This window comes from Schistocerca nitens, chromosome 2 (genome assembly GCF_023898315.1).
Source record: "Schistocerca nitens isolate TAMUIC-IGC-003100 chromosome 2, iqSchNite1.1, whole genome shotgun sequence".
In the NCBI taxonomy this organism is placed as follows: Eukaryota; Metazoa; Arthropoda; class Insecta; order Orthoptera; family Acrididae; genus Schistocerca; species Schistocerca nitens.
In genome coordinates, this window is record NC_064615.1 from 453282932 (window position 1) to 453308082 (window position 25151).

Below are 25151 nucleotides of genomic sequence, written 5' to 3' on the forward strand. Positions count from 1 at the left end.
CATGAAAACTTTACATAAATGCGTTGAAACACGGTAGACACACAAGCCATTATCGTTAAGGCCACTGTTCTGTTCGAACAGTGACACAGAATATAAAAAAAGCAACAAGAGAGCGAGAGTGTTATAAAACTTAATTCAAACGACTGTCTGTCATACGAGACTCCTCCAGTAAGTAATGCCCCCCTTTTTTTTTTTTTCTCAGGACGTATTCATTTCCGAGAGCTAGAATTTGGTGTCAATGTCAGTCAACATTCCTTTTACATCTACTATTTCTCTCCATAGTCTCCGTCAAGTTCTATGGCCTGATACCTTAATTGTGTAAGAGTATGTATTCCCTATTGGCAAAATCTCTTGTCTTGCGCTCGTAGCCATGTTTTCACTGCATGTATTACGCTCTTATTATCTTCTAAGTGTGCCCCACGTAGAGAACCAATACGTTACCCAAGGAGATGGATGTCCGAGGACGCCAGGTGTAGACTAGAGCAATGAGGCAATAATGGCCAATTCGACGATGTGTTCCCGGATTCTGAGACTTGTGTGTGGGTGTGCATTGTCGTGTTGGAACAAGATTTCTTTTGGCTTCATGTCAGACCGAAAAGGTTCTTAGGTTTCTTCAGAGTATTCACATACGCCTCGGAATTAATATTTGACCCTTTTCGCAGCACGTTAACAATGACACCATCACCGTCCCAAAAGACTCTCATCAAGACTTTGCCAGAAAAAGGGAGCTGCCGTGAATTTCCTCGTTTTCTGGTGAACGTGAATGGTTCCACTTCAGAGGTTGTCGTTTCTGGCTCAAAGTTATGCGCCCAGATTTCGCCACCTATAACGATCCGTGACAGAAAGACCTCCCTATTGACCTCAGACTGCTCTGACAATTGAGATGAATGACTATTCTTTGAATCTTGTTGTGTGTTGTGTGTGTTCATGGAACCCATCTTGAACACACCTTTGAATATCCAAGAGTCTCAATCATTTCACACGCGCTGATGATACTCAAACATAGCTGTAGAGTGTAGCGCCGGAAATGCATATCCTCCTATTTACATCTATAGAGCTATAAATTTTTTTCCTTATTTTGGTACCTGAAGATATGACGTTTCTGTATTTTTGTATATTGTAATTGTTTTACTATTTGTATATACTGTACATGCATTTATGTCGATGTATAATTGGTTTGTTTTGTAAATACTATTTGTATTTTTACGCTGGGTCTTGCCTAGGGAAAACTATGCTATCGAACGAATACATCGATAGGTCGTGTGGAGAACCAAATTGTTTAGGATCTTTGGTATTGTGAACTCGGCCGCGTGGAGCGCGGGCAGAGGGGAGTCTGGCTGGGGTGGTGCAGTGGAGCAGGTGTGTTGTGTGACGCTCCCGCGAGTTGCCGCGCTTTCGGGGTTGGGCAGCATGTAATTGCGCTCGACTTGCCATGATAGTTTCTGACACGGTGTCGCGGACGGGAAGCATTAGCTGGCACACATCAAGAGCCCGTTTCGCCTGGTGACCGTGTCGAGAAGAAGGCGCGCCAGCATCCAGCTTCTGTAACAGCGACGGCCGACAATGAGTGACTGTCGCCACCTCCTCGATCGACGACTTCAAACCTTCAATCAAGCAACAAGGCCGACTGGAAGCACGTAAAGTTTTAGAACTGTATGGCAGACCTCAGCTTTTCAAACTGTTCCATTTTCATAACTAAATTACAGCAACGTAGCATGAACCTTTGTTGCTCATTGTCCCAATTGCATTACCAAGCAGGGTCCCTTCCTTTTCCGGAATGAACCCGAGTGTCGTTGAAATTCAAACGCCAGCATCATTCGATTTCACTGCTTTAATTTCAAAGTTCAGTTAAGGTATTCTTAGCTGGCTACAATATTTAGATTACACAAGCACAAATTAAGAGTGCGAGTTTTGTTACCATATTTTAGCTTAACTGTGACTGCAGCTCAGCTTGGGACGTACTAAATTTTACTGTTGTTAATTGTTCAGAATCATTTAATTCAAGTTCAAAGTTAAATCTCTTATTTCTAAATTGCGTAGATTCCAGTAGCTTTTGAAATGATTGTTGAGGTAGTCCAAGACCAACCGTATTTTACCGAATTTCTAAGTGCTTCAGAAAGAAAGCTCACTATTAACTTCAGTCACTAAATTAACTTTCGATTTTCCGGTTTTATTTATTCTTTTGCTAAATTAAGTCAGAGTGTAGCGAAATTTATTACTTCTGACAAACTTTCAGTTTTCACACTACACGTGTCAACCTTCAGTTGCCACGCTTCTAGTGCTAATTATATGTGTAATAACCTTTCTTTTTCAGTTACTATAGTAATTGTCCTTAGGACTGGCGACCGTAATTTCCCCCAAATCTCAAATATCTAATTACCAATAGTTAATTGTTGACGTAACGGCCGCACATTTACTTTCTTTGGTAACTTTACCCCTTTTCAAAATTAATTTCCACCAGTTTCATTTGCATTTTTCCTTTCATTTAGATGTAACCCTTTCCTCCCTCTTTAGCGACAAATTAACTTCGGTGACGATTGCTTTTCCCAAATTTGCATTAGGTACACGCGGTTTAATTTTTCACTATCATTAAGGTCGATAAGTGAGGGGGAGGTTACAAGAGCCAATTGCCAAGTTGTGATGCGCCCGTCAGCACGTATTTTGGCATCGAGAGGACCTCCTGAACGTGACCGGTCATGAAGCAGTTTCTGCTCATCGTGGCGCTTTCTTTGACGTTTTTTAGCCAACGCCGAAGAGTTCTGCCAACTCAATCATTACCATATGCTGTTCACAAACTTTTATAGATACGCACCACAGTTTGTTTCTGAAACCAAGAATATAGTTGCAGCACGTTATTGTAACGAACGTCTTGCGTAGATGTCATTTTGATGGTTCACTACGGCTCTGCCATCTTTTGCAATTATTCGAAGCTTCACATACGCGTAGAAGAACTGTCAAGCATTTATAAAGTGTGTGTCAAAAAGGACCATCCGATTTTAAAAAGTCATAACTATTATATTATTTGAGATATGAACGTGAACAACGTACTGTTGGAAAGGCCTAATTCTCGAGTTTTACATGGTTCCCGCTAGGTAGCGGCAGTGTGTGCTCACTTCAGTTCTAGAAAAATGGTGTCTGGACAACAGAAAGCATTTTGTGTTCTTCATTTTGCACAATGCGGGTCAGTAATGACTGTTCAGCATGACTTTCGACTAGTATTATTTTTAATTTAAAGCTGCCGACGGTTAATTTTCCCCCGAAAGAACAGCTTAGTGTGATGTGGGACACCGGACTCTGCGGGACCTGTAATATGCGCTGCATAGATAAGCTGCCTCTGCTTTGATGTACATCTGAAAATAAGGATAAGAATTCTCTGCGGATCTTCACACGTTTCCACCTTTCTTCAGCAACACTGTCTTTGTTAGGATTGTATTCAGACTTGGAGAACAAGAAGGAAATTGTTCTGAAAGTACATCATTTTAGTTTACCTAATAACAAAATATGCTCGCATTGTTCATTGCCAAGCTGAAATACACCTCTACAACGAGGGGTCGTATTTTGCAAGCACGTGAACATATTAAACACACATCATGGTGACGTACACACATGCGCTAGTTCTCAACTTAATAAGAAGGCAATATGAGCGATCACACTACTCGGGACAGTTCTACTTACTTTAGTCTCAATAAATTTTACCAAAGTCACAAAAGTAGTAGTATGTCGTCGCTCGTAAAGTATCTGGCAGGAAGCGCTACACAAGATGACTACATTCAAGAGTAGCAAGTACTGTACAAAGCAGAGTATTGTATGGTCGAGAGGAAGGCTGCACTTAAACTGAAAGAAAGAGGTTGCGATTGTGAATTTTTTAAATGTTTTAGGGTTTACTAAACGAAGATCGATAGAATGCAATTGACTGAATACAAACTCAGGCTGAGGTAACAATATGCTTAAATAAAGTCCTTCTATTGTTCATACACTAATACAACAATGCCTATTCACTGGTTCGACATCCAGGAAATTCAGCTGCGGATGTCAAAGAATACAGGTGGTTAATGTTTTATACTGTTATTCATACGGTGCAGTAGGATCATAACCCAGTCCCAATTAACACCTGCTATTGCAGCGGCTACCGGAAGGGTGATATCATCGACAACGGTGCGTATAAGGCTTCATGAAGGTGATATGTATGCCACGCGACCAGTGAAGTAGGTACAGCTCATGGTTCTTTGCAAGGGGGAGCGTTCAGTGAGAAAGCTTCTTCGTGCGACGAACGATGAAACAATAAACAGACACTGTTGTGCAGCATCGTTCTTATCTTAACGGATGAACTGTGGCACCGTTAAGGAGTGCTAATAAACGTTTTTCCAAGAATAAAGCAGTTACCCCTCAACCAGTGCTGGTAGGAACTAGACAGTGTCCACGTGTGCGATGCAGACCTACCTTTAGGACTACTCAGATTACTATAATGTTTTGATGGAAAAATAAACAAAGCGGATATTTTATCTTTGTGCATCCTAATACAGTAATAACAGCAACAGCAGCGTGGGAGAAAGGCAAGCCAGTGGATCTGTCGCGTCAGAGGAAGCCTTTTCGATGCACGCTTTTCGTAACGGGTAGGTAAACTACTGGGTTTAAGATCTTCCAGCCATTTTATTGATGCTGATCCTCGTAAGCCACCGTTGAACTTAGTGAACGTGGCGAACTGTCACCAGTTTAGCTGCCACATTCATTTCATTCTCATGATCAGACTTTAAAGGTGTGTTGTATGACTGCCTTTCAATCTAAGTGAACACCAAACTTCCATGGATTACTTTGTACAATACATCTTCTATTGCTAAGAATCAGTTACGTTATGAACAACATCGTACTTTCCATTCCAAGTATGTTGGCGATGATGATGAATGGTGCTTTTATGCGACCACCAAATGCGGAAAGAAAAGGTCAGAGCTCCAACAAAAGGACATCTCGAAAAATGCTTGAGCCTGTTCACAGATAATTATGTTACACGCTCATTAGATAAAGGATGCGCAGTATATTAGAACTGCTTGTATCCGTAACCATTGTCATTTATCGCTAATAAGTCAGAAAACATGTGGACACAACTTGAAGAAAATCAGGCTAGAAGACTGAATCCAGTGTTGCTATAACAAGTTAATTTGCCCCTCAGGCCGGTAATTGACGAAACCATGCAGTAACTGTCGAGAAAATAACCTCATACGTTCCTTGTCCTCGGACTACTTCGTCCTCTATTCCTCAATCTTTCACTGAACTCCGCAGTCAACCAATTAGTTTTTGTGAAATTAATGACTTTACGCCAGATCATATTTTTGAAGTAGGGATAAACCAACGAGCCCGTCGCAGAGAGAGGTGCACGGATATTGGAGAAAAACGTATAACTGATCAATTTCTGTAGGCTTTCAGTTACAAATAAGTGTATATAAAATTTGCAAGTTTTTCGGATTTCGTAGCTCCTCTTAACATTCCTTGTTTGCAAAGAGAATTTCCACTTTATGCCAGAGGTAATTTGTTTATTTTCGCTTTACCCAAACATTTTTCAGCATTTTGTATGCTGTATTAACGGGATTTTGTTTACTATTCCGTCTCGCATGATACTAGCATTTATTGGCTCTGAGCACTATGGGACTCAACTGCTGAGGTCATTAGTCCCCTAGAACTTAGAACTAGTTAAACCTAACTAACCTAAGGACATCACAAACATCCATGCCCGAGGCAGGATTCGAACCTGCGACCGTAGCGGTCTTGCGGTTCCAGACTGCAGCGCCTTAGCATTTATTGCTGGCAGTTTTTTGTCACCACTCATTCTACAGCTTGTCGCGGTTTCTGATTCTGTAGTCGTGTTTCACGTTGATTTGGACGTGTTAAAACAGCATTTTGACTACCGATGTTTTTAAGTGTTTCACAAGCACATTATTATTATTTCAACACAAAACGCAAGGTTTTTGTAATCAGCCAACGTGTTGTTTCTATCTTTGCTTTGACGGGCACAGAGTTACACTAATGAGCCAGATCATTATGGCAAACTGCTGGATAGCGCGTTGGCTCACCTTTGGAACGCAATACAACAGCGATTTTTGTCACAACGATTCGAAAAGCCCTTAGTCCTTAGTTTTCGATTCCGCATTTTTGGATTTCCGAAAGGCTTTTGGCACTGTACCACTCAAGCGGCTCGTAATGCAATTGCGTGCGTATGGAATATCGTCCCAGTTATGTGACTGGATTTGTGATTTCCTGTCAGAGAGGTGACAGTTCGTAGTAACTGACGGAAAGTCCTCGACTAAAACAGAAGTGATTTCTGGCGTTCCCCAAGGTAGTGTTATAGGCCTTTTGCTGTTCCTTATCTATATAAACGATTTGGGAGACAATCTGAGCAGCCGTCTTCGGTTGTTTGCAGATGACGCTGTCGTTTATCGACTAATAGTCATCGGAAGATCAAAAAAACTCCAAAACGATTTTTAAAAAAATCTGATTGTAGCCAGAATTAGCAGTTGACCCTGGTTGCTAAAAGGAATCCGTTAAACTACAATTACGAACAACTTAAATTGGAAGGAACACATAGAAAATGTTGTGGGGAAAGCTAACCAAAGACTGCGTTTTATTGGCAGGATACTTAGAAAATGTAACAGACCTACTAAGGAGACTGCCTACACAACGCTTGTCCGTCCTCTTTTTTAGAATACTGCTGCGCGGTGTGGGATCCTTACCAGATAGGACTGACGGAGTACATCGAAAAAGTTCAAAGAAAGGCAGCACGTTTTGTATTATTGCGAAATATGGGAGAGAGTGTCACAGAAATGATACAGGATTTGGGCCGGAAATCGTTAAAAGAAAGGTGTTTTTCGTTGCGCCGGAATCTTCTCACGTAATTTCAATCACCAACTTTCTCCTCCGAATGCTAAATATTTTGTTGACACCGACCTACATAGGGAGAAACAATCATCAAGATAAAATAAGGGAAATCAGAACTCGTACGGAAAGATATAGGTGTTCATTCTTTCCGCGCGCTATACGTGATTGGAATAATAGAGAATTGTGAAGGTGGTTCGATGAACTCTCTGCCAGGCACTTACATGTGATTTGCAGAGTATACATGTAGATGTAGATATGGAACCAGATTCCCGTACATTACGGGCCAGCGATTTGTAGGCGCGGAACTGCCTTTGACAGCGTCGCAGTTGTGTTCAGCCAGGTTCAGATCAGTCGACTTTGGTGGCGAAGACGTCGATATGAGTTCCCTACCACTCTCCTAAAACTGCTGCAGCACAATGCTGGGAAATACCATAGGCATCGGGGAAGACTTCAAGCACGAAGGAATGCAGGTTGCCAGCAATAATGTTCGCGTAGATCACAGCTGTCATGGGGCCTTCGATTCCGTGATTCATCCTACTATGAAGGCAGGTTTCGGTTGATCAAATCTCTATGATCCTGAGAACACTGCAGTTGTGACAAAACCATGTCATATATAAGCTTGTAGTTCCTCGGTGGCAGCGATCACGGCGAAAAATTGCGAATTGATACGATAATAAGACAGAAAGCTATTCAAAGCAAAAAAAAAAAAAGCCTTCGTTAAATAACTATCAGAAATTTGCCGTTGGGAATCAGCGTAGTAAATTGTGGCGAAGCAAGGAAGGTACAAAATTCACCATCATCTCATGAATTGTAGTTGCAAACTGCGAATAGGATGCCACCACAACTATACAGTTTGCTGAAAACAAATCAAAATTTGCGCCGAATCAGGACTCGAACCAGATTTTCCTACTTTACGCGAGCGGTCGCCTTAACTGCTTCAGCTATCCGATCACGCTTCACAAACAGGGTCAGCTACCTACAGCGCTCGCACAGGGGAAACTTATTTAATTTTCTCGTCAAAGTTCCTTCGCTTTGCCATGAAATACATTTTAATGCAGCGACTATATTTGACAGTGTCGGTACAGTCGCGTATAGGCACAAAATAAAGACTTTCAAACAAGTAAGCTTTCGGCCAGAAAGGTCTTCATTAGAGTTGACAACACACACACACACACACACACACACACACCTCCCACACGCGTCTCTGTCTACTGAGGCCAGATAGCCTCAGCAGCCAGAGACTGTGGTCACGTATGTGTGAGTTGCGTTTGCGCGAGTGTGTGTGTGTGTGTGTGTGTGTGTGTGTGTGTGTGTGTGTGTGTGTTGTCGAACTCCGATGAAGGCTTTTTTGGTCGGAAGCTTACATGTTTGACACACATGTTGTGCCTATACGCGACTTTACAGACACTGTCAAATACAGTCACTCCACTAATGTATTTCATGCCAAAGCGAAGGCAATCTGACGAGAACATGGTGATTAGCAACTATCCTTTTCCAAAATAAGTCATTTATCCATTCTTGATTTTCCATTTTTTGACAGTGCCTGTAAAGTTCGGTGCAGTGTTCCTTTGGACATATCCTTCCACCCTTAATTTTAACCCCAGTCCTATACTTTTATTTTCATCATTGTTTCTTCACTGTGTAGGCTGAAAGGTAACGACGTAAGACTGCAACCTTGTCTTACACCCTTTTTTATTCGAAGACTGTGTATTTTACTTCAATTCTTATTGTTTCCTCTTGATATTTGCATACATTGTACAGGGCTTCTATAAACGATTTTTTCGTTTTCAAAGCTCTATATTTTCCAAAGTATTACACCTACAAATATGACTGCTGCATGAACAGAGTCCTAAAATCGCCGAGTTTGCCTAGAGCCCACCATTTGGCGTTACGATTGAAGTGCCTTGACAAAATGGCGACAAAGCAAGGAAATAGTTTCTGTGTGTCGGAAGACTGTGACGAGAATCTCGTATCTTCATGTGAAGGAGTTATTTTCAACACTGACAGCTGTTTCCGACAATTTCATCTTCCGACAAGACGGCGCACCCCTTCATTGGAGCGTCGATGTTCGTTGCCACCTAAACGACGAAATTCCGCATTGCTGGATTGGGCGTGGCGTTATTCACTAAGCGCCGCAGGTCGTCTGACCTATAGCCTTGTGTCTTTTTCTTTTAAGGACCGTGTTTAGTGCCACGAATATCGGAACAGCTCAGCACCGGTGCTGCTGTGATGATCGTTGACAGCATGTTGCAAACTGGCTATGGAACGAACTTGACTGCTGCTTGGACGTACGTCGTGTGACAAGCGGAGCGCAAATAAAACATTTGTAGAGCGCAAAATGCAAACTCGCTGAGTCTACGGTTCCATTCACGTATCAATCAAATTTGTACGCGCAATTCTTTGGAAAATAGGGAGCTTTAAAAACGAGTGAATCATTTATAAGAGAGCTATCTCTCACTACAGGTTATACCTATTTTCAGAACTGCGAACATCTTGCACTATTTTACATCATCGAGCGCTTTTTCCAGGTTGACAAATGCTATGAGTTTGTCTTGAATTCCCTTAAGTCTTGCTTCCGATATCAAGCACAACGGCGGAACTGGCGCTCTTGTGCCTTTACCTTTCCTAGAGCCAAAATGATAGTCATCTAACAGATCTCGAATTTTATTTTCCATTCTTCTGTATATTATTCTTGTCCGCAGCTTTGATACATGAGCTGCTAAGCTGATTGTCCGATAGATTGTGTAAACCACCTTGTGAATAGTCGTTTGAATGCGACTGCACCCCCCCCCCCCCCCCCCCGCCTCCAATGATTTCAGAAATTTCGAAGAAACGTTAGCTATGGTTCCCGCTTTATTTGAATTCAACACAGTGCGCACTAGTTAGCACAATGGGCTCGCATTCGGGAGGACGACGCTTCAAATCCGCGTCCGGTCACCAAGGTTTAGGTTTCCCGTGGTTTCTCTAAATCACCCCGTCAAATGTCAGGATGGTTCCTTTGAAAGGGCACGACCGATTTCCGCCCCCTCCCCCCCTCCCCCTAGCTTGAAACAATCGGAGCTTGCGCTCCGTTTCTACGCTCAAGCTCATAAATTAAGGATAATGCTGAAACAACGCTCTGGTGGGCGGTTTGCGGGTTTAAATCACCTCGGAGTATGACCATGCGGTGCATTTGACCTGCGGTCGTCGCACGGTGGCGCTGGCAGCAGTCCACGTACACAGAGGTGTGTTGGTGCATGTCAGAGTACGGCGCAGCGAATAAATGTGCAGACATTTTCAGACGTGCTAATGATGACTGTGTGTTGAAAATGGCTCAAAGAACACATATTGATGACGTTGTGAGGGGTAGAATACTAGGGCGACTGGAGGCTGGTCAAACACACCAGGTCGTAGCACAGGCCCTCCGTGTGCCACAAAGTGTAATCTCAAGATTATGGTAACGATACCAGCAGAAAAGAAACGTGTCCAGGCGCTACAGTACGGGACGTCCACAATGTACAACACCACAAGAAGACCGATATCTCACCATCAGTGCCCGCACACGGCCACGGAGTACTGCAGGTAGCCTTGCTCGGGACCTTACCGCAGCCACTGGAACAGTTGTCTCCAGACACACAGTCTACAGACGACTGAACAGACATGGTTTTTTCGCCAGGAGACCTGCAAGGTGCATTCCACTGACCCCTGGTCACAGGAGAGCCCCTAAAGCCTGGTGTCAAGAACTCAGTAGATGGTCATTGGAACAGTGGTCCCAGGTTATGTTCACGGACGAGTCCAGGTATAGTCTGAACACTGATTCTCGCCAGGTTTTCATCTGGCGTGAACCAAGAACCAGATACCAACCCCTTAAAAAATGTCCTTGAAAGGGGCACATGTATGGAGGTCGTGGTTTGATGGTGTGGGGTGGGATTATGATTGATGTACGTACACCCATGCATGTCTTTGACAAAGGAACTGTAACAGGTGAGGTGTATCGGGACGTCATTTTGCCCCAGTATGCCCGCCTTTACAGGGGTGGGGACCCACTGCACCCCTGTAAAGGCGGACATACTGGTGCAAAATGACGTCCCGATACACTTCTTCCTGGTGGATGATAACCGCCGGTCGCGGTGGTCTCGCGGTTCTAGGCGCGCAGTCCGGAACCGTGCGACTGCTACGGTCGCAGGTTCGAATCCTGCCTCGGACATGGATGTGTGTGATGTCCTTAGGTTAGTTAGGTTTAAGTAGTTCTAAGTTCTAGGGGACTGATAACCACAGCAGTTGAGTCCCATAGTGCTCAGAGCCATTTTTTTTGGATGATAACGCACGGCCCCACCGAGCTGCCATCGTGAAGGAGTACCTTGAAACAGAAGATAAGCGAATGGAGTGGCCTGCCTGTTCTCCAGACCTAAACCCCATCGAGCACGTCTGGGATGCTCTAGGTCGACGTATCGCTGCACGTCTTCAAACCCCTACGACACTTCAGGAGCTCCGACAGGCTCTGATGCAAGAATGGGAGGCTATACCCCAACAGCTGCCCGACCACCTGATCCGGAGTATGCCAACCCGTTGTGCGGCCTGTGTACTTGTGCATGGTGATCATATCCCATACTGATGTCGGGGTACATGCGCAGGAAACAGTGGCGTTTTGTAGCACATATGTTTCGGAACGGTTTTCTCAACTTGTCGCCAATACCGTGGACTTAAAGATCTGTGTCGTGTGTGTTCCCTATGTGCCTATGCTATTAGCGGCAGTTTTGTGTAGCGCCACGTTGTGTGGCACCACCTTCTGCAATTATCGTTAATTTATGAGTATGAGTGTAATTACATCGTTGTTGCCTGACAGAACATTAAACCTCCAGCTTTCGTTTTCCTCTAGTTCAGGTCTTCGAAAGCTCTGTTAAACTGTCTCGTCATCGGACAGGTCCTCCCCCCCCCCCCCCCCCCTCCGTGAATTCCTGCAGTCAGTCTGGTCTATTTACCTATCCACTGTTTCCTTTCCGTTTAACAGTGGAGTGCACAGCTCTGCTAGTGACATAATGCCGCTGAAAGAGTAAACATTCGGGACTGTTAAGCCGCCAGTATGCTCGGTGGAACAGGCTCAGTTTTGACGCTTCGTGAGGATGGGGCAACGCGTAGAGGTGGCATTCCGCGGCTGTGCCAGTGCGCCACGCCACGCCACTCCGCGACGTGTCGCCGTCGCCTTCGCCTGTGCGGGCTAATTGAGTAACACGAGAGGCGGCGAGGCGGTCTGGCCTGCTTTCCGCCGCAGTCGGCTGCGCTGTCCGGAAAACACCGCCATTAGCCGGCCCCGCGGCGCTGCTGCCCACCGGCGGCCTATCGCTGCATCGCCGGCGGCGGACGTCCTTTTCCTCGCCTCCGTTATCTCGCCGGCCTTAACAGCAAGTGCAACAAGTGTGCGAAGGAACTGCTCGCGGTGATGGCAACGGTGCACGAGCCGTTAGTGGTAATCACGGAGTCCTACAGCGACAACAATGAAGTCTTCGAGGGTAAGTTCTCGCAAAGACACTTTCTTTTCCTTGCCGTAAGTTGTACGTTTTCAAATCGGACGAAACATCTTCCCAGACATCTGATGGCGTGAAAGAATTATTGACTGACTGGTCCCTCTACGTCACACTGGAAGGTGGATATTGAACGGATAGAAATCTGACATGGGTGACATCTCGAGGTTGCATGATGTGACCGCTAACGCACTCAGCCTGTTGCATACGAAGGTCATTTCATAAAAAGTGCATGAACTCGCAACACTGCGTAGTGAACGACGTTTCGGTTTCGTTGTGTGTGTTCGTATAGGTCAAGCCCTGCGAAAGAACTCAAATTTGTTTTCGGTATCATATTAGCCTTTCGTCTACCTTTTTTTCAGAGTGATACACAGTAATATACAGTTCTTTTAATTAATGTCGTAGTTAGAAGTAACCATATGAAAAAAAAAAAATAGCTGCTGGTCAGTTTTCCCAGCCCGCATCTCGTGGTCGTGCGGTAGCGTTCTCGCTTCCCACGCCCGGGTTCCCGGGTTCGATTCCCGGCGGGGTCAGGGATTTTCTCTGCCTCGTGATGGCTGGGTGTTGTGTGCTGTCCTTAGGTTAGTTAGGTTTAAGTAGTTCTAAGTTCTAGGGGACTTATGACCACAGCAGTTGAGTCCCATAGTGCTCAGAGCCATTTGAACCATTTGAGCCATTCAGTTTTCCCAGGTCGCGGTCCATGAAACATTTCCGTTCCTAATGTTTCGTCCAGAACTGGGCAGGACATTTTCAGAGGTGCTGCTTCTTTCGCTGAGTCTTGCCGATTCTCACTGTTCTCTGTATGCAAGACTCTGCGGAAGAAGCGGCACGTCTGAAGATGTTCAGCGCTGCTGTCGGCGAAACGTTACGAATGAAAAAGTTTCATGGTCCAACGAGCAGGCAACCGGTTGATTCACACCAGCTGACATTCAGATTGTAAAAGCCTTCTTTGTACGATAAAAAAACTGTTCCCCGCAATTTAGTTTTCCAGTGCGGAGAGATGTGGGACGTACTGTGTTTTTCATACGTACCTCTAGAGTTTTTTTAGTCGATTGCGCAAAAGCTACAAGACATACAGAAAACAAGTTGTTTGTAACTCATATTAGAGATGTACTATATGGGCTTCATTTGTGACTGGCAAACGTCGGTACGTGTTTGAATGATCTTATGGCATTGATGGCTGGGAGTCCCCATCTGGGGAAGTTCGGCCACAGAGTTGCAAGTCTTTTCAGTTGACGCCACACTGGGAAACTTGTGTGTCTACGATTATGAAATTAAGGCATGAACAACACAACACCCAGTCCCCGTCCCGGCCGGCAAACGAAACCGGGCCCGCTGCGTGGCAGCCAGACGCACCGACCAGGTAGCTAAGGGAGCGGACAGCACGTGCGTGAAATTCGTTGACACGATTTATCTAGCAGAGTAAGGTAGCAGCCTGCTTTGCAAATCTGTTCATCGGGTTGCCTACGTACAGCCTCAAACTAAAGCGACGCGACAATACGAAGGTTCACTATGAAACTTGAGACCTGCACAACCGATAGGTGGAATCTGTAATTATAAGATTTCTGCAATGATACGTAACATTACCATGCAGAGAATTCCCACTAATTCTCTACTAACGTATCGCGGAACACGCACTTCCCGCTGGTAGTCAAAGAACTAAGTTTTGTTATAATAGAAGTTAGAAATGGCGTTCATACTGATTTTAGCTACTTTAGCTTTAAATACATTTTGTAGCGAGTTAAGAGTGGACCTGAGCTAATCGATTTCGTGAAGGTTCTCTCACCATAAACAACCGACGGCTGTAAACATCAACACATGAAGTAAGTAAGAAAGGTTTGGAAATTTCTGAAGCTGCAGAGCTACCATCGACATAAGTATTCCGTTTTCTTCCAAATGAATTAAACAATAGAATTTTTTTCTGCAATGTGTCCCACGCTGCTTGAGTGCTGAACAAAAGTGAGAAACAGGCGGATAACGTACCATCGCTGAACGTAAGTTTGGCGTAGGTTAAAGTTTTTTTTGCATCGAATTGTCGCTACAGAGAACTGAAGCCAGAGTTGAAATAACCGCCGAACTAACCGAAGTTAGTCTTGACCACGACAAAGAACACGTAAAAATGAAAAAAAAAAAATCGTCGAACTCGATCTAAGATCAGAGAAATGATGATCTTCGCTTACGATTAGTAGGAGAGAATTCTAAGTGGACAAAATGTCACAGGAGCGTATTATCGTGAACTCATGCAACAACTTAAAACAATCACAACACCTGACCTGAGTTGGTTGAGTTTGGACGCTGATTTTCCTCGACAACGCTCGCCCGCATAACGTCGGCGTTGTTAACTGGAAACTGGCGCGAATGGGATTTGGAAGTGTTACATCATGCACCTTACAGTACCTTGAGTGCGCCACACTTTGACGTATTTTCAGTGTTTCAACCACTCATTCGTGTACATATAGTTATTAATCTGTGGAAGAACTTTTGTCGCCGTTACCCGTTCTATTCGTTAGCCAGAGAAAGGAGGCGGGTTAGATGGAGTTGTAGAACTTCCCCATCGGTGGGCCACGGTCATTCAGAATCAGAGACACCGTATTGAAGGACTGTAGACGCATAATGTCAGAAATCGAAATAAATAAAACTTATATGCAGTATTTATTAAATGAACATCGTAGGATCAGCAGCCCTGTCTGATAATACAGTGAGATGAGAAAAGACAGGGGATAGCGATATGCACACATACAAATGGCGATAGTGTCGCGTACACAAGATATTAAATGGCGCCCTTTTGGGCGGTGCATTGGCAGGAGCTGTCATTTGAATTCACGTGATTCGTCTGAACAGGTTTCCGACGTGATTATGACAGCACGACGGGAATTAACACACTTTCAACGCGGAATCGTGGTTGGAGCTACACGCATGGGACGTTCTGTTTCGGAGATCGTTAGAGAATTCAGTATTCCTAGACCCACAGTGTCAAGACTGTGCCGAGAATACCAAATTCCAGGCATTACCTCTCACCACGCACAACACAGTGGCCGACGGCCTTCACTTAGCGACCGAGAGCAGCGGCGTTTACGTGGAATTGTCAGTGGTAGCAGACAAGTAACACTGCGTGAAAAAACAGCAGAAATCAACGTGGGCCGTATGACGAACGTAACCTTTAGGACAATACGTCGAAATTTGGCGTTAATGGGCTATGGCAGCGGACGACCGATGCGAGTGGCTTTACTAGCAGCACGACATCGGCTGCAGCGCCTCTTCTGGGCTCGCCACCATATCGGTTGGGCCCTAGACGACTGGAAAACCGTCGCCTGGTCAGATGAGTCCTGTTGGCGATTGGTTTGAAGAACATTCTGGACAATTCGAGCGAATGATTTGGCCACGCCTCGAATATTTATGGGACATAATCGAGAGGTCAGTTCGTGCACACCATCCTGCTTCGGCAACACCTTCGCAGTTATGGACGACTATAGAGGCAGCATGTCTCAGTATTTCTGCAGGGGACTTCCAACGACTTGTTGTATCCATGCCATTTTGAGTCGCCCCACTACGCGGGGAAAAGGAGGTCCGACACGATGTTAGGAGGTATCCCATGACTTTTGCCCCCTAAGTGTTTGATGGTGACAGTTTTTTCTACAGTAAACTATTGCGTTTGGGTGACTGCAAGGGATTCCGTGAAAACTAGAGCGTGACCTTGGAAGCGGTGTGAAATACATCGAACACTTGAAACAAGTAGCAGGGAAAGCGATAAGTATTGATGATGATGATGATGATGATGTTTGGTTTGTGGGGGCGCTCAACTGCGCGGTTATCAGCGCCCGTACAAGTCCCAATTTTTTCACATTACAATTTTGCCACTGTCACAAATGATGATGATGATGATGATGATGATGATGATGATGATGATGATGAAATAATGAGGACAACACAAGCGATAAGTATTATCAAGAATTGTGTGTTCCATTTTTTATAATAATCAGATACTCCAACTACGTAATAAAGTGTTATGCACACAAAACACTTTTTTAAAAAAACAAAAAATGGCAGACATGCTGCTGTATGGTATCATACCCGTGTAGTCCATATGAAAGTGTAAAAGAAATGCCCAGCGAATTTAAATGGATATCACTTTGTAACGACCTACTGGTTTTATTATTTTTAATCTCTTTCTTACTTTTGTTAATGTCTCCTACTTACGTTGTGTCGTGTCTTGAGGTTATTCTTAAATCTGAACGTCTAACGAGATCAAATGTAATCACAACATTTACAAAATATTTGATGCCTGACTTTTCAGACTGACATACCATTCAGCTGAACAGAGTATAAAGTGAACTATAAGACACAAGTTGACAACTGTATGAAGACACTTCGTCATGTGATACGACACAGCACAGTTCAGTACAGTTATTACGTAAATGCAACTGCAAAATATTTTAGTTTGTTTAACAAGTTTTAACTGACAAACTGTGGCCTGAAAATGCAGCTTTGGTCACTTTCGAGACTACTGTGATTTCGGAGATTCTAATATACAATGATGTAGCGCTTTATGAATACATTAACGCTGAGATTCTCACTGATTATCTGTGAAATGCTTCAACTGGAAACTTTTGTTCTCACAGCAGCAGTGACAGTATTTATAACTGAGACAGTAGCCGGTACATCTGATCTCGAAAACAGACACTTGGAACTCTGTTGTATTTAAAACTGGTCGTCAGTCCCAATGGGACTACTTAAAAGAATCCGTCATCGGTAATTTCTTTCGTGCAATGTTTCTACTTTCGTAAAGACCAAGACGATGTTACAAGCCATTGCGCCCTATCCTTGTATCAGTACCGGACATCTTTCCTCATTAGAAAACTTAGTTTAACTTTTGTATATTACTAGGATGGCTAAATCAGTTAACCAACCGTTCGTCAAATAGTGACAAACAGAAGCACTACTTTTACTACTGCATTCATGTGAGTACTAATATAGTTTATGGCTGTCTTTGGTTAATCCCAGCTACTCAAAGCAAAGACGATTTTGACTTTACTTGCCACGCTAAAATTACGTAAACTAAAGCATTACAGAGAAACTAACACTCTAGGCCAGATGTCACAATTATACCTCACAAAAGATGTTTTAAAAAGCAAATACTCACAAGGAAGTGCGTGACCTCGAACGCTCAAACTGTACGCGAATGTGCTTTGAATACAAAACGCTCATCAAAAAAATAAAAAAAATAAAAAAGGTGGGAAGAGCCATACCCATGCGATATTCTGCGTCTTCCCACAACAGACATTTGAATGAGCACTTTTTCAAAGTCTAAAAGAGGGACTATGCTAACACGAAGAAAAAAAATATCGATATGTTACTTTCCAAAACCACACTGAAGAAAAGAAAATATTGCTATCACCTCGAGATATAATGCTTTAGGCAATATAAGCTGCACATGAGAAGGATCGCTGATGTTTTAAGGTTTTAACGTGCAAAACCACAAGCAGAATTAAAAGATAGTCGCCGGCCGGAGTGGCCGAGCGGTTCTAGGCGCTTCAGTCTGGAACCGCGCGACCGCTACGGTCGCAGGTTCGAATCCTGCCTCGGGCGTGGATGTGTGTGATGTCCTTAGGTTAGTTAGGTTTAAGTAATTCTAAGTTCTAGGGGACTGATAACCTCAGAAGTTAAGTCCCATAGTGCTCAGAGCTATTTGAACCATTAAAAGATAGTCATTTCATCATCAGACTTCGATCTGTGGAATGTAATCAACTTCGTGCACCCGTAGGTTATGATACTAATATACCATTATCACCGTTTGAAAAGGTAAGTAGTGTGGGTTTGATTCTGGACTGCTTGAATGCAGAAGTAATGTTGTATGTGAAAAAGTTGCTTTGGCTAAATTTGGATACTGTTGTGTTCCACTTTCCTTTTACCACTTCATTGAAATCGTGCACTCGCACTATGAACACTGAATAGCACTATCAGTTCAGTAGGAAAGTTTGTCGTTCAACTAGCGTTATTATGTTAAGCAGAGGGAAATAAGGTAATAAGTCACGACATTGATTTTTTTCTGTCATATAGATATATTTTTTCTTCACGTTACCAAAGTTCCTTTCTGAGACCCTGAATACGGGATCATTCAAAAGTATCTAGTGTGTAAGACGCAGTGTTTCGCATGCGATTAGTATTCTAACATTTTCATGCAGTTCTGAAAGTTCGAGACCACGCATTTCACTTGTCAGTTTGACAAAAGGATAGATCATATAGAAAACCATATTTTCAATATTACACATACATTGTCCATTTCAAACAAGCATTACTTTGATTACAATGTTTGAAGAATGCCGTGCAGATTCGAATTAGCAAACTGCAGCACCTTTAGCCCGTCCAAATATAGCCATGCCACACCTCAAGATGACTATTGATGATTTACCATTCATATCATTACCACAGTATTGAATTAATCCTTTCATCACGAGATCGCTGAACTAGCTTCAGTACGACCTGCTTGCCTCAATATTCTACCAACTGAGACAAATTAATATTCGAAGCCAGGTTTTCATTGCATCCTACCACTGCTAACTGATTGCATCTGACTGTAGTTAAACCGTGACTGCTTATACTATGTGATCAAAAGTACCCGGACACCTGGCTGAAAATGACGTACAAGTTCGTGGCGCCCTCCATTGGTAATGCTGGAATTCAATATGGTGTTGGCCCACCCTTAGCCTTGACGATCGCTTCCACCCTCGAAGGCATACGTTCAGTCAGGTGCTGGAAGGTTTCTTGGCGAATGGCAGCCCATTCTTCACGGAGTGCTGCACTGAGGAGAGGTATCGACGTCGGTCAGTGAGGCCTGGCACGAAGTCAGCGTTCCAAATCACCATAAAGGTGTTCCGTAGGATTCAGGTCAGGACTCTGTGCAGGCCAGTCCATTACAGGGATGTTATTGACGTGTAACCTCTCCGCCACAGGCCTTGCATTATGAACAGTGCTCGGTCGTGTTGAAAGATGCAGTCGCCATCACCGAATTGCTCTTCAAAAGTAGGAAGCAAGGAGGTGCTTAAAACATCAGTGCGCTGAGACAGTGCCGCGCAAAACAACAAGGGGTGCAAGCCCCCTCCATGAAACACACGACCACACCATAACACCATCTCTTCCGAATTTTACTGTTGGCACTACACACGCCGTCAGATGACGTTCACCGGGCTTCGCCATACTCACACCCTTCCATCGGATCGTCACATTGTGTACCGTGATTCGTCACTCCACTCAACGTTCCCCACTGTTCAATTGTCCAATGTTTACGCTCCTTACACCAAGCGAGGCGTCGTTTGGCATTTACCGGCGTGATTTGTGGCTTATGAACTGCCGCTCGATCATGAAATCCAAGTTTTCTCACTTACTGCCTAACTTTCATAGTACTTGCAGTGGATCCTGATGCAGTTTGGAATACCTGTGTGATGGTCTGGATAGATGTCAGCCTATTACACTTTACGAACCTCTTCAACTATCGGCGGTCTCTGTCAGTCAACAGACGAGGTCGGCCTGTACGCTTTTGTGCTGTACGTGTCCTCCACGTTTCCACCTCACTATTACATCGGAAACAGTGGACCTAGGGATGTTTAGGAGTGTGGAAATCTCGCGTACAGACGCATGACACAAGTGACACCAGTCACCTAACCAAGTTCGAAGTCCGTGAGTTCCGCGGAGCGCCCCATTCTGCTCTCTCACGGCGTCTAATGACAGATCGCTGATATGGAGTACCTGGCAGTAGGTGGCAGGACAGTGCACCTAATACGAAAAACGTATGTTTTCGGGGGTGTCCGGATACTTTTGATCACATCGTATATGTTCTCTCCGCGCGCTCTAAGGCACGACGGCCGAAAGCCTGGCTATTTTTTCCATCTCGTGGTAGAAGACACGTTCAAAATGTAATGGTATTTTTCGCTCATGGAATGAAATTCAGATGTAATTAATATGAGTAATAAAACGCCTAGTGCAGCGGACCGTTGTGACCGAGCGGTTCTAGGCGCTTCAGCCCGGAACCGCGCTGCTGCTACGGTCGTAGGTTCGAATCCTGCCTCGGGCATGGATGTGTGTGATGTCCTTAGGTTAGTTAGGTTTAAGTAGTTCTAAGTCTAGGGGACTGATGCCCTCAGATGTTAAATACCATAGTGCTTAGATCCATTTTAGAGTCTAGTGCACTGTATACTGTCATAAACAACAAAATAAAACTTTCACAAGGGAACTGTGGGGCAAGAATATACAGTGACAGATATACACTGAAGAGCCAAAGAAACTGGCACACCTGGCTAATATCGTGTAGAGTCCACGCGAGCACGCAGAAGTGCCGTAAGACGACGTGGCATGGACTCGACTATGCCTGAAGTAGTGCTGGAGGCAACTGACACTATGAATCCTGCAGGGCTGTCTGTAAATCAGGGGGTAGAGGGGGTACAGATCCCTTCTGAACAGCGCGTTGCTAGGCATCCCACATATGCTCAATAACGTCCACTTCTGTGGAGTTGGGTGGACAGCTGAAGTGTTTAAGCTCAGAAGAGTGCTTCTGGAGCCACTCTGTAGCAATTCTAGACATGTGGGGTGTCGCATTGTCCTGCTGAAATTTCATAAGTCCATCGGAATATACAATAGACATGAATGGATACAGGTAATCGGACAGGATGCTTACGTACGTGTCACCTGTCAGAGTCGTATATTCGGCTTCAAATGCCCATATCGATGATCTTTCGTTGAATGGTTCGCACGCTGACACTTATTGATGGCCCAACAATGAAATGGCTCAAATGGCTCTGAGTACTATGGGACTCAACTTCCGAGGTCATCCGTCCCCTAGAACTTAGAACTACTTCAACCTAACTAACCTAAGGACATCACACACAGCCATGCCCGAGGCAGGATTCGAACCTACGACCGTAGCGGTCGAGCGGTTCGAGACTGTAGCGCCTAGAACCGCTCGGCCACTCCGGCCGGCAACAATGAAATCTGCAGTAACTTGCGGAAGGATGACACTTCTGCCACGTTGAAGGATTCTCGTCAGTCTTCGTTGGTCCCGTCATTGCAGGATCTTTTTCCGGCCGCAGCTATGTCGGACATCTGATGTTTTACCGTATTCCTGATATTCACGGTACACTCGTGAAATGGTCGTACGGGATAATCCCCACGTCATTGCTACCTCTGAGATGCTGTGTCCCATCGCCCATGCTCCGATTATAACATCACGTTCAGACTCATTTAAATCTTGATAAGCTGCCATTGTAGCAGCAGTAAGTGATGCAACAACTGCGCCAGACCCTTGTTGTGTTATATAGGAGTTAACGACCGCAGCGCCGTATTCTGCCTGGTTACATCTCTCTGCATGTGAATGCGTATGCGCATACCAGTTCCTTTGGCGCTTCATTGTATATGTGCGTGTACAACTGGAAGAAAGTAAACTTTATTCTCTTTAGTCAGTGGTGGGAAGATTAAGAGAACTCCATATACGAATATCGTAGCAGCAATTCTACTGTCTCAGTCCTAGTTTGTGTGCGGAGCTCTTGAGAGTAATATAAGAGAGATTAGGACGCGTGCGTAGGTAACCCAGTAAACAGTTTTACTTTGCTGTATGCGCAGTAGGAATGGAACAAGAACTACACAACAGTGGTACGAAATACGCTACCCTATGATTCTGTGGTGACTTGGTAAGTACATCTTAAGATGCAATAAAATTTGAGCAACTGACTGTTTCTATGCTTGATTATAACTCAAATATGGTTGCTTAACATCAACCATAATGAAGATTGTAACATCTCAGCGTGTTAATTAATCATTAGTTTTAAATAATGAGACACATAACTAAATTCACAGTTCTCTGGAGCGCCATACAAAGCTGTTTTTCTCTCATTGCTACATTAAGCCATTACCGCCCATGAAATTAATATTCGAAGTACAAGCTTACCGGGTGAGTCACCACAATCCCCTCCGCAGTATGTCAAGGACACGTATGTCGGATAGGGAGGTTACGGCCAGCGGCTCGTTGGTGCTATGGGAAGGGCTGGGCCATGTGCCGGCACAAGGTTCCGCCCTTTCCCTTCTTTCATCATCATTCAACCCAAACATGATCTCCTACTATACACGCTTGTATTACAGCTACTTCAACTGATAAGATTTAATATACGAATCTCAGACTTCGCGAAGGAAGCGTGCCACACAGCGCGCGATGGAAGGGAAACCTTTCCAACTAGGCGACTGAAACCTTCGCTCTGGGTCTCCCACACAACCAACCCATACGACTTTGCTTACTGGTACAGTGGTTTATCGTTTGTAGCGGTACAGTACTGAATCCAGTGTTAAAATCAATAGATTGGTGCATAATTTCATAGCCTTTATGTTTGCATGTTGGTATTCCGCTTGCTATGGTTTATTTGACAATTGTCATTTTTATTTTTTATTCACCGTTGCTATCTGAGTTTGCATATTATCATTTGGAATAGGGAACAGAGCCGTGGGCGCTAGAAAATCGAGTGCCAAGTCTCTAGAGGAACGGAAGGTTCCAAATGATTGGAAAAGAGCACAGGTAGTCCCAGTCTTCAAGAAGGGTCGTCGAGCAGATGCGCAAAACTATAGACCTATATCTCTGACGTTGATTTGTTGTAGAATTTTAGAACATGTTTTTTGCTCACGTATCATGTCGTTTTTGGAAACCCAGAATCTACTCTGTAGGAATCAACATGGATTACGGAAACAGCGATCGTGTGAGACCCAACTCCCTTTATTTGTTCATGAGACCCAGAAAATATTAGATACAGGCTCCCAGGTAGATGCTATTTTCCTTGACTTCCGGAAGGCGTTCGATACAGTTCCGCACTGTCGCCTTATAAACAAAGTAAGAGCCTACGGAATAGCAGACCAGCTGTGTGGCTGGATTGAAGAGTTTTTAGCAAACAGAACACAGTATGTTGTTATCAATGGAGAGACGTCTACAGACGTTAAAGTAACCTCTGGCGCCGGCCGAAGTGGCCGTGCGGTTAAAGGCGCTGCAGTCTGGAACCGCAAGACCGCTACGGTCGCAGGTTCGAATCCTGCCTCGGGCATGGATGTTTGTGATGTCCTTAGGTTAGTTAGGTTTAACTAGTTCTAAGTTCTAGGGGACTAATGACCTCAGCAGTTGAGTCCCATAGTGCTCAGAGCCATTTGAACCATAACCTCTGGCGTGCCACAGGGGAGTGTTATGGGACCATTGCTTTTCACAATATATATAAATGACCTAGTAGATAGTGTCGGAAGTTCCATGCAGCTTTTCGAGGATGATGCTGTAGTATACAGAGAAGTTGCAGCATTAGAAAATTGTAGCGAAATGCAGGAACATCTGCAGCAGATAGGCACTTGGTGCAGGGAGTGGCGACTGACCCTTAACATAGACAAATGTAATGTATTGCGAATACATAGAAAGAAGGATCCTTTATTGTATGATTATATGATAGCGGAACAAACGCTGGTAGCATTTACTTCTGTAAAATATTTGGGAGTATGCGTACGGAACGATTTGAAGTGGAATGATCATATAAAATTAATTGTTGGTAAGGCGGGTGCCAGGTTGAGATTCATTGGGAGAGTCCTTAGAAAATGTAGTCCATCAACAAAGGAGGTGGCTTACAAAACACTCGTTCGACCTATACTTTTAGTATTGCTCATCAGTGTGGGATCCGTACCAGATCGGGTTGACGGAGGAGATAGAGAAGATCCAAAGAAGAGCGGCGCGTTTCGTCACAGGGTTATTTGGTAACCGTGATAGCGTTACGGAGATGTTTAACAAACTCAAGTGGCAGACTCTGCAAGAGAGGCGCTCTGCATCGCGGTGTAGCTTGCTCGCCAGGATTCTAGAGGGTGCGTTTCTGGATGAGGTATCGAATATATTGCTTCCCCCTACTTATACCTCCCGAGGAGATCACGAATGTAAAATTAGAGAGATTCGAGCGCGCACGGAGGCTTTCCGACAGTCGTTCTTCCCGCGAACCATGCACGACTGGAACAGAAAAGGGAGGTAATGACAGTGGCACGTAAAGTGCCCTCCGCCACACACCGTTGTGTGGCTTGCGGAGTATAAATGTAGATGTAGATGTAGAAGTCATTCCGCACCCATCCTAAGCCGTCGGCACACAGACCTTGCGTCCGAACGTTGAGTATGCTAGGTTTCTGACGTCGTACCGTGAAATATCACGTTGGGGAGTCTTTCCGAAGTGCAGAGCAACCTGTAGCGTGTCAGACATTCTGAACGTGCGTCTGAACATCGACCATTGAGACGGCAGAACGCCACCTACGTCGTATGCACGCGACCTTCCTTCAGTGCAGAGTTGTGAGGCACCACGTTGGCTTTCACTTGAAGCCCATATCCATATATGTCGTTTCTGAGCATCAAAAAATTGAGGATCTCAAGAAAACCCGTAGTTAACTGTATGATTTGTTCTAGTAAAATCACTAGAAACGTCATATTCGTGGTCAAAGAATTATTGTAACTTGCGTATTATGTGAGTATGCCGTTTGAAGGCAACGGCACTTGAAGGAGCCATAAAAATTGCATTGTTCTTATTACAATTTGTTATAATTAAATTTTTAGTTAGTAACACAGCTACGATTAAACTTATTTTCAGGAGATGGTCATAAATAATTCGTGGTCGGTTTAGCGAAATGAGTAGCGTCATTGATTCATGAGAATTTTTTTTTTTTTTAGTAAGTGAGTTTGTTGGATTGGCGTAATCTACAGGACAGCTTGCACTACTGGCGGTAATATATTTTGCCCTTTTCTTT

General features: G+C 44.3%; 1 protein-coding gene across 1 annotated transcript in view; it reads left to right on the forward strand.

Annotated features, from left to right (window-relative positions):
• Positions 1 to 25151, forward strand: part of LOC126235085 (uncharacterized) — a 1179108-nt gene that overhangs the window by 915323 nt on the left and 238634 nt on the right. The window lies entirely within an intron of this gene.